The following is a 10,000-nucleotide window of genomic DNA, read 5'->3' as shown; positions in this document are numbered from 1 at the left end:
GGGGGGGGGGGGAGGGGATACCGGTAGCTGACTCGTAGGCGGTTAGCCGGTGAGTTCCAGCAGCAAGTCTCCTGCTGCCAATCAACCCAAGGTGTGCCAAGGTTTCATCGGGGGGGTTTTATTTTGGTGCTGGATCTCCCACACACTCGCACACATACACATGCGGCGTAAATCAAGCTCGATAAACCGACGCAAAACCGGACTCCTAATCCCAGTGCTGATGAATATGTATTCGCGCCCCATTCCCATTTTCGGGTGGGGCGAAGGTGATCTCGATTCAATCTCACCCCACGCCTGGAGGCGTGCCTGTCCTACGGAACCGATGAACCCGTGCTCCGAATTTGTGTCCTCCAAATCAACTGTCAGCTTGCGGTTTTTTGGGGGATGAGTTTTTTTTTCTGGTTTCATTCTAGTCCTCTGGTTCCACAGATCGGACAGCCACACAAAGACGGGTATCTTGGCGTGGTTCACGGTGTGCTTCCGCAGAAGCTCGGAACCGGGGACGTGCGGAGTACGGAGAAGACCTTAGCCCTAGCCCTTCGAGGCCAGATACCTTAAAAGGGTCTAATGGCCTATCTTACGAAAAGGAAAGAAAGGCCACAGCAACATCTTCGCACGCCACCCGAAGAAAAAAAAGAAGTTCGGTAGCGACTGAAGAACCGCAGGAGTGTCACCGCCAACCAACCATCCTCCTGGTGGCCAATCGGTCGACCAAAGGCGGAGAGTGTGATAATTTAAATGCAATTTCACCACGGGATACGGGCGGAAATTACAATTAATACAGGGGATATGCTCTGGTTGCTCCGGGATGGTGGAAGTCTGGGAAGCACCGCTCCGTGCGGTAATGAAAATGCGCCCCCGGGAGACCAATCCAGCAGCAGGTCTGAGGACAGTGCAAGGAACGGGAGCAGAAGGACGTAGAATCTGGCCGCATGAGTATCGTCTCGGCTAAGACTTGTTGAGTTCAATAATTTGCTTTGGAATGCCCCGAGACCGGACCGGGCAGCTCCACTAGTAAACCGATTACCGAACCGGCTCGTACATAAATCTGTCGTTTGCGTGCGTTTGCTGCATCGGCATCGGTGGCTTGTACGTTGTAGACTTGTACGGTGGCTGGTGTAACGCGGACGACGTGCACAGAGTGTGTGGTATGCCAAAGACACCAAGTGTGGTGGCTTGAGTGGCTCGAAAGAGCCCTCCTGCTCGGTATCTGCTTCTCCATCAACTGGAAGGCATCTACCGGGTATCAACTCCCCAGACATCCTCTCCAGCACTAATGCATGGGAACGGGTGCTGGTGCACTACTGGAATGCCTGCCATCGTACCGTGGCATGCAATCCGTGATGCAATTAAGAGGAATGCAAGATTGAAAAAATCAGTCCCGCGATGCTGCTGTCGATGAGCAAATTCCACATCATAAGACGCTTAATTTAATGCCTTGGTATCGGTTCCGGATACAGAAAGGGCCAATGTAAATGCCAATGATTGGGCCAGAGCTGTAAGAGGATCATTTACTTCTACCAGTCACAATCGATTTATGGTGGTGGTAAACAGATGATAGAAGGAGGCTGGCTTATTGATGATGGATTGTATTTTGATTTGCGGAATCCAAGGAATGCGCGGCATACCAGAAGTGAATATTGCAATGTATTCAGTAGCTATCAGGAGTTTATTGTTGCTGACAAACGATTATTATGTGGTCATTCTGTGAACAGGAGTTCGGAACAGTTCTTTATCTCTGGACATATGTCAGTTGCTCGTTGAGAATATGCTTCTGGAACATGATAATCATGATATATTGTCATTGAAAATCATGTTAAATTGTGCTAAAAGAATCAATTAAAATGGTTCAAAAAGCAACTATTCCATGAAGCTAATTTACTATTATTTATTATTGGCGTGTGCGATGTTGAGAAAAACAGGAAAACCTCACGACAAAAAATTGCAAGTACTTAATTTTTGCTTAACGCTGGTTTATTTTTTCTTATTTCTATGTTCAATTATTAGTATTTACAACAAATCACTGTAGCGTTGTACACTTGAAAACCCCATCTGTTACCAGTCCTAAATAAGACTGAAATGAACGGAAACAGCTCTTATCACACAACTTACCGCACGTTGAAATGAAGGGATTAGTTAAAAAAAAAAGGAAACCCAATGTGCTGTCAACCCATTCATTCCCTGCACTATCGTGCCAAACCAGCCCGATGGAACCGGACAAGCAGGACAGCTTCCTGTCCCCATTCTTCACCCACCATTGTGGGTCCGTTTAAAATCATATCAAAACCATCATTCGCCTTTGTGGTGCACACATAATGCGAAACGTTATTTGCCCTGTCAATTGTGTCACATTGTGGGGCGTGTGGGCGCCTTTGTGCAAAATACTGCCAAAAGCATACGGTGCCCCGAAGCCATGCGTCGTCCTATGCTGCACAGTCTCTCTCTCTCTCGGCATTCGGTGTGCTATACCAGTTTTCCTACGGGATAACTCCCGTCCTCCCGTCGTTTCACCAGGAACCTTCTTTTCAAGCGTCCGTGGCCCCGGTTCTTACGTAAGTGGATTTTCATTCATCCACCGGCTGCACTTAGTTACACGGATGCACCAGCTGTACTATGGTCCTCGCCGGTCATCTAGCTCATCGCAGCTGACCATTCCGGGTGGGAGATACTCGCCACTCGGATACGCTCCGATCCGATCAGAAGCTTATTTGATGCGCCAAGCAGAGGCGAGAAGGAAGAGATAAAAGTGCATCGATTTATGCGTTTACCCGATGCACTAGCATCTAAGGCTAGTGGTCACAACCACAAACCTGTGGTCGTAGCGGAAGCGGTGCAAGCAAGCAAGCTGCACAGAATGAACTGCTCCTCGTACACTCGTCTCTCAAGGGTCGGCGGATTAGATTTCCTAATGGGCGGTGGGGTGAGCTCAATCTGTTGTGTCCCTTAATCTCTCCATCCCCTCGTCGTGCCGCGCCCCAGTGGATCTGTAGAAAGAAGATCGCTATTTAGGTCATCATCAAGATCGCCTTCGCCATTACCAACGGCTACCGGTTACGCCACGTGCTTTGTCCGTGCTATCTCAGCAGTACTATTGTTGTGGCGCTTCACATAAATAGTGAAGGCGGCCGCATGGACCCATTTGTTGGATCCTTCGACCGATCCAAACACCATTAAATTGCCTGCGTGTGAGTGTCGACGGAGAGAGAAAAGTGGGCTGGGTGAGGATAAGGATGTAAGTTACACTATCCACCGAGCGGCCAGTCACTAGCAGTATGGTGCCCATCGAGCGAGAGGGAGAGAGAGAGAGAGAGAGAGAGATGAACATGGACATGTTTTATCCGAGATCATAAATCATCATTACGGCACACAGACGCTTGCGGAACATACGACTGCTCAAAGATGGTAGCACTACGATCGGTCGGTCGTGCTAAGAACATAAATTACACAGAACTAATTGTGAAATCGTAATTTTATCAGCAAGCAAACGAAACTGCTCATTTTACACTCCATCACTGGACTCTGGCACAACTGTTTAAACTAGTCCCTTTTGACGAATCGCCTCTCGTAACTGCTTCAAGAAAACAGTTTCCACGATTTTCCCACATTTCTCCCCGGACCCGGAAGAGGAGTGTACGATGGCACTGTTTTTTATTACGTTTCATCCATCTCAAACCGGTCGGCCACCAGCCACCGCTAGTTTCTCCTCTTCTGGTCCAGTAGGCATCGGTAGTTACGATCGCTTCTGAATCGCGATGACTACTCCGTTTTGTGCCCTTTTGTGTATCATCCTATGGCTGACGCAAAGTAGTTTTTCATCAGCTACCATGCTGTGTGATCCAAGCTTCGGATCCAAGACATCACAGGGAGCCTTTCGGAGTGTTGCTACTAATCAAAAGCGAGTAACGTGGATAGGCAGCAGGCAGCAAACAAAAAGGGACACAGGCCACCGGTTTCCCATTGAAGTGGAACGGTTGCTGGCTCAAACTGAAAAAGGGCCTGAGATGGCAGAATCATTGTGTTGTCTGTCTGTGTGTTGTGTGTTGAAGATGGAGAAGAACTCAAGAAACAAAAAAAAACACATCTTACTTCCAGTTGACGAAGCTTAAAGTAAGTGATTTTGCCCCAACAGCCCAGACTGCTAACACCCAGCTACTTATTGCGTCGCCCCACAGCCGCAGCATTGGCAAAGAAAAGAGTCACCTTCAAGTGACGTTCCTCGGTGTTGGTGACCTTCGGCGAGGTGTTTCCGTTGTGTTCGAAATCGAACCGCTCTGCTCCGGAGGTTTCCGATCACCACAAACCACAACAGCTCATCCATGGCAAACACTCGCATGAGAAACACACCTCATCTTCCTCTCTATACAGTAGTATGTCCTGTTGCCGCTGTTGATGGTGTGCATGTTGCACCGTTGGCCCTGCTGTGCACCGTACCAGCAAATGGCCAAAAAGGTGGCCTCGGTGTTGAAGGTCGTGCAGGCGTGGTGCAAATGGTTTCATTCCGCTCCGAGGTGTTGGTTCCGTTGGCGCGCGATTATCAGATCAGAACCCGGGTTGGAGCGGTACGGTGTATCTCCGGTCGTGGCAGAGAAAGGGCCACATCCGGCGAGCACCCTTGAGGGGGGTGGGGGGGGGGGGGGTAATGCCTCAAAGCGAGTTAGCTTGATGCATCCCCAAAAACTTTGGCCACTTATCTTCACGGAGCTCCGGGGGTGGTGAATTCATTAAAATTTGAACTTTCGTCCGTTACGGCGGTCGGGTCGGATCTCACCTGCTATGGCTACCGTGCAATGGAAAGGAAGAGTAAAAAAAAGGAACCAAGCACCCCGCTAGTGTGCTGGCAGAAAGTTTGAAAACCCGGCAAGCACCGTAGCACTTCGCTGTGAATGCGCCCGGTAGGTTGGCCATTTCAATGTCGCAGCCCCCGCACGAGAGGTCGTCGTCGTCGTCACCTTCGTTGTCGACGTCCGACTGTACGCCAACACTTTTGTGCCGGAAGGTCGAGAAGATGATACCACATTCCAGGGCACCGATTTATCCGAGGGGAAGCACCGGAATGCAATTTGCTTCTGCCACGCCTGCCGCTGCATATGGCAAATTGGTCCAACCCCCAAAAAGGTGCAAAAGGATCGGAACACGTCTCAACGGTAAGCGGTTGCTACTGCGCTGCCCAGAACGCTCCATTACGCTACCTGGTGGTTGCTTCTTCTCCACTTTCATCTCCAGACTGGGTAATAAATAGTGATTAGCGCCTTTCAGCGGTGCGCAAAAGGTACCCAACCAGAACCTGGCGTGGAGATTTTGTGGCCTTCTATACGAATCACGCCAAATGGTCGCGCTGGCATGCTGCTGTCAATCTGCACGCTACGGTGTGGTTGGTAACGGTCCCCCCCCCCCCCCCCTTCCTCTATCTTTCTCTCGCTGTGCGGATTGATGGTACGGCCTACACCTCAATTATCGCATGAAGAAACAACGAACCGAACGAACCGAACGTTCGTTCCGTTGGCATTAGACGGACGATACGACGCCGACCATCTTCCCGCGCTGCAAAAAAAGGCTGCTGGTGGGGAGCGGGAGTGTCTGTAAAAATGCAATAATAATCAACCGAGAACAGGATCGTAAATTCACCCCACCTCATAGCTCTCCTCGCACAGGGTGTCGAGAGCTGCGAAACCGGAATCTCTGGCACCGCCTGGGTTCGAGCACCGGAGCAGAGATGCACCATCTTCTGGCGGGCCGATGCGTATGCGTCCGTGGCGCGTGCTTTATGAGCCACTGGCAGCCGCTAAGTCGGCTGCTAATGAGCTGACTCGTTGCACAATCGATCGCTCCTCGAGAGGTGTTCTGGCGCTGAATGGGATGCATCATGCAGAGATTGATGCTTTCGCTCACCTCACCCTGATGAGGGTCGTCCATCGGCTATTCTGGATGAAAGTAATTTTTATTGCCGGCCGCCAGTGCTCCACAATGTTACTCAATTGTTATTACAATCTTCTCCGCGGTTGTGGCTGCTGTTCGCGCCATCGCTTTCATCTGCGAGTCGAGGTCGCATTTCCTACGCCGCATTCTCTTTTTTCTTTCTGTCCGGAATAAATCGCATCAAATTCATTGCGGCCTCGTAGAGCACAATGAATCGGGCCAATCGGAGGGGGGCAGCGTGTGGGGGGGTAAATAAGATGAATTTAATCGATAGGAAAGTACCAGGCGACCAGCATCCGCCACATTACCGGTGCCGGTGAACGCGCGCGGATGACCCAAAAGATGCCACGCGGTTTTTAGGGGGGGCAGGGGGAGGAGATCGTCACTCCGGTGCGGAAGCATGGCAATGGTCGAGGTCTGGCCGGCTAGCGCAAAGGTTGTTGCGTGTAGAATGAATCGGTTTTGGTTCGTGGGCGCATGAAGGAGGGTCATCCGAGTATCTGCGAACCCGAGTGGCGTCACCATTCGGGACCTCCCGGCGTTAACGGTGGCACGCTGGCTATGGTTAAAATAGAGAGAGAGTGAGAATCGGAAATCAGGGACAAGTGATAAGATAAAAGAAACGTGCCAACAGAACGGCGACAAGAATGGATGTGTGTTACTCATTGGATAAACATTATTTTTGAAATGTCGTTTGCATATAATTCGGGTGTGTTCCATGTTCATGTTGAATACAAAATCTCGGAACTCAACTCACTCGACCCACTGGATTGGATCTCTCGAATAGTTCTAAAAGTTTAGCAAACAACTGTTAAGAGCCGCCGGTTAAAATCCAAAATTAAACATTTACTTCACCTTCTTTACGATCCGGTTAAGTGGCCGACCACCGGTTATCGGAGTTGTCCCGCCGTGCGTCGGAATGGTGCACTCCCTTATGCTAATTAAGTAATCAAACAAATGATTAACCGTACTGCCCTGGGTGCATGTGCACACTGCGGTGGTGACTGCGGTGGCAGAAACAAATAAATCGTAATTCGCCTTTTGCTGCAGTCGCTACGCTCGCAGCGGTGCCCCCTGGGGGGGGGGGGGGGGGGAGGGGGAGGTTTTGTTTATAATATTCCCGGACACCTTCAAGGCAGCTGCATCCTCCCCACCCACAGGGAGCGCGAACCGAGTGAACCCGTTTACATAAATATTTTTGTTCTGCATATCGACATGTTTGATGTGCGTTTTTGTGCTTGACAGTACTGAGAGAAGATCGCTTATGGTGGCGGCAGTGGTGGTCCGCATCAAAGGAAACGCGTAAAGGAAACAAATGCACGTCTTGCGGTGGAGAACAAGCCGGTGGCAAAGGGTTGACAGCTGTTACGGAACGTCGCTACCACCACCACCACCACCACCACCACCACGGTGAGCAGTGGATCTTGTTTCGCCGTCGTCAGCGTCCCCGTGGCTATTGCCGTGACTCACAACGTGGTCATATTGCGATGGTGCTACGATGGTGCTGCAATCGACTAATGTCATGTCATGTGCTCGGTGCTCGGGTGAATGGTTACATTGGTCTTTTCGTCGTGGACACGGCACAAACATCCGCGCGGTATCCGCGATCAGCAAGGGGTCAGCTTCACTACTACTGGAGTGCGGTAGTGGTTCGCCTTGTCTTTGCCGGAGACGACGTCGACGATGAGGATGACTTGTTAGGACTTCATCGTGCGGTCGTTTGAAGCGCCAAACGCGGCACCAGCATCAACATCCGCGTGCACCAAACGACACCACGCGCGGTGTGTCTCTTCTTCGAGGTGTTTCGTGTTTCGGGTCATGAGTAAACACATCGATTCGTTAGTTTAAGCGATTCATCGCAACCGGTGTGGATGATTGCAGAAGGGAGGGAGAAGTGGGAAGGTCGTGATGTTGAGTGTAGGTATAAGAGTGTAACGCCCATAACGCTTTGCCAATGCGTGGTGCCCCCGGTAAGGTGACGACACCTTGTTGTGCGCTCCACTTTGTTGCGACAAATAGACAGCAACGGCCATCGTAGGGGTGATGCCCCCACGTGGAACTATATTATTTTTATCGTTTTCCGAACCACCACAATGAGAAAACAATAAATAACTAGTGGTGAACCGGCGGCGGCGGCGGCGGCGCCGGGGAGGGGTTGCTTTTCGCGAAGAACTCCCGAAACCCTACTGTCGCCGGTCGTTGGCCGGTCGTATCGAGCGGGTGTAAAAATGGGAGAAGGGAATGGCATAAAACGGTGTCATTGGAGCGTGCAAATTGATAAAATTTTATCATCATGTGCGCACACACATAGACAGAGGCGTCGGTGTGCCCTATAACACTTTTGTGGTTTGCAGTCCCCGGGAATTGGGCCGAATGATTATGGCGAGTTGACAATTTATCGTTGTTCAATAGCCCCTATTAGCGGGCCCTCCTGCGAGGTGTCGCGGTGTGACGCCCTACACGTAGTGGCCACCTGCTCGCTCGATTGGAGCAAACCCAATTCGTGGGTTAACCGGTAGCGCAGCTGGAATGTAATTGATACTCGATTCGAAGAATGACGAATTGCATCATTTCGGAGTTTATTAATGTTAACTACATTAATACGCTGAGCAAACACGTAAACACAGTAATATGCACATAAAGCTTTATCAAATAACGAATCAAATTGATCCATGTACTAAAGCTTTATCAAAGCAAAGCCAAAGTAAGAAGCCACCTTTGACTAACAATAAAAAAACATAATCGAATTGAATTGATTGAAAGAATGCGGTGCTACAGAACAACATTAACCAGGACCGATGCGCTGCTAACTTTATGCCTCATTCAATTAGAACGAGAATAACAAGCCAACCCTCGCAACATGCCATGTACCCTTAGCTAGCCATTGGTGTTGCAAGAAACGCTTCCACTTATCGCTCTTGAACATATATTGAAGTTCTGATTATTAGCTCGCCTTCACGCCCGCTTGTCAATTAATGATAAACGAAACTGGTAGTCCCTGCTGGTCCCTAGGCTAGTTGGAAGGTAATTAGTAGCGAATCTAATTAAAAACCACTGAACCACGGAACTGAACGGAACTCTTTTCCGCGAAAACGTCGAAAGTAATTTCGCGTTGCATCGATTAAGAAGCGATAAAAAGAGCGAAACAACACTCGAACCTTGCGAGGGTTTTTATATCCTTCTTTGCGCTGCTACTGCTGTTGCTGTTGCTCGATCGTCTAGGATTAGGTAGTACTTACCAGGTTATAAAAACCGGCGAGACAAGCGGCTTGGATGTGGTTCAGTTATGGTAGAAAGCGGAGCTTTTTGGCCAGACAGACAGGAGGGGCGAGAGAGCTCAAGAAGCTTAAACTTTTAATACAAAATCTGGACTAACGTTGAGAAGCAATCAGGTGGTCGCGATGACAGTATGTCACTGTTTCGTGAATTACTTCTTGGGACGCTTTTTTCCAGCAAAAGCAACATGAATTGCCGTGGGGAAGCGCATAACTCTTTCAACAACGAGTTTTCGCATGAACAATAGTAATGCGCGCGCAATGGAAATCTTTGCCTTACGTTCACTTGTTCGCGTGAACGAATATTTCGCCGAATATCGCTTTGCGATTCATGCGATTACGATTTTCGTGAACTCCAGGAATATTTCTATCAGTACTGAGGGTTTTTTTTATTATTAATTTTTTAACGATACCTAATGGGAAATTGGCGATCACTTTTGTTTGTACGTTTAAGCAAATTAAAATTGTGGTGATTGTATAAAATATCGAAAATAATACGACATAATGATGCTCTCAGATCGTCACCGATAGAAGCACTCACCGCTAATACACAACAGCAGCAAAACGGGTAAAACCATAAAGCAAACGAATTTCGGAGCTCGCAAAACCATATGGTACACATCAAAGCCGGTGTGTCTGCGTCTTTTAGATGAAGTTTACCGTCAAAAGCCGCCGACTGATGCCAAACAGAGGCGATGGTTTGGCTCCATCGCCATCGATACACGATCCTTTCGATCGACACGATACTCAGCGGCGAAATGGGTTCAGAAATTAATTTGTTCTACCAGCCGCTGGTAATGTTTAACGCT

The 10,000-nt window shown here is 49.3% G+C and overlaps 1 protein-coding gene across 2 annotated transcripts in view; it reads left to right on the top strand.

Moving 5' to 3' along the window:
* The window catches only part of LOC126580842 (thyrotropin-releasing hormone receptor-like), a 41,005-nt gene that overhangs the window by 3,215 nt on the left and 27,790 nt on the right, over positions 1–10,000 (top strand). The window lies entirely within an intron of this gene.

The sequence above is a fragment of the Anopheles aquasalis genome, chromosome 2, assembly GCF_943734665.1.
Source record: "Anopheles aquasalis chromosome 2, idAnoAquaMG_Q_19, whole genome shotgun sequence".
Taxonomy (NCBI): domain Eukaryota; kingdom Metazoa; phylum Arthropoda; class Insecta; order Diptera; family Culicidae; genus Anopheles; species Anopheles aquasalis.
Note: the sequence above shows the minus strand (reverse complement) of the source record. Positions and strands in the feature narration are given on the sequence as shown.